The sequence below is a fragment of the Odontomachus brunneus genome, unplaced genomic scaffold (assembly GCF_010583005.1).
Source record: "Odontomachus brunneus isolate Ranch 3 - 2012 unplaced genomic scaffold, Obru_v1 Obru_scaffold_112, whole genome shotgun sequence".
NCBI classification, from domain to species: domain Eukaryota; kingdom Metazoa; phylum Arthropoda; class Insecta; order Hymenoptera; family Formicidae; genus Odontomachus; species Odontomachus brunneus.
In genome coordinates, this window is record NW_022639562.1 from 863,114 (window position 1) to 863,332 (window position 219).

General features: G+C 47.9%; 1 protein-coding gene across 11 annotated transcripts in view; it reads right to left on the bottom strand.

Moving 5' to 3' along the window:
* The window catches only part of LOC116849333 (protein unc-79 homolog), a 736,358-nt gene that overhangs the window by 535,205 nt on the left and 200,934 nt on the right, over window positions 1–219 (bottom strand). The window lies entirely within an intron of this gene.

Below are 219 nucleotides of genomic sequence, written 5' to 3' on the forward strand. Positions count from 1 at the left end.
ATCGCACTCGCGGACGCGGAGGAAATAAACAACTCGTTATAAAAAAAAAAAGAACTTTAATGTGAAAACTAGTTTCTCGACAGTCACACGTCTGGCTCGCGCGCTAGCCGTTTCACAACTCTCTCTCTCAGCTGTTGTTTGTCAACCGCTCTATGACAACCGTACTCCGGCTCAGGACTCGCATGCATCCTGAACACCGTGAATGTTGCGCATGCAACA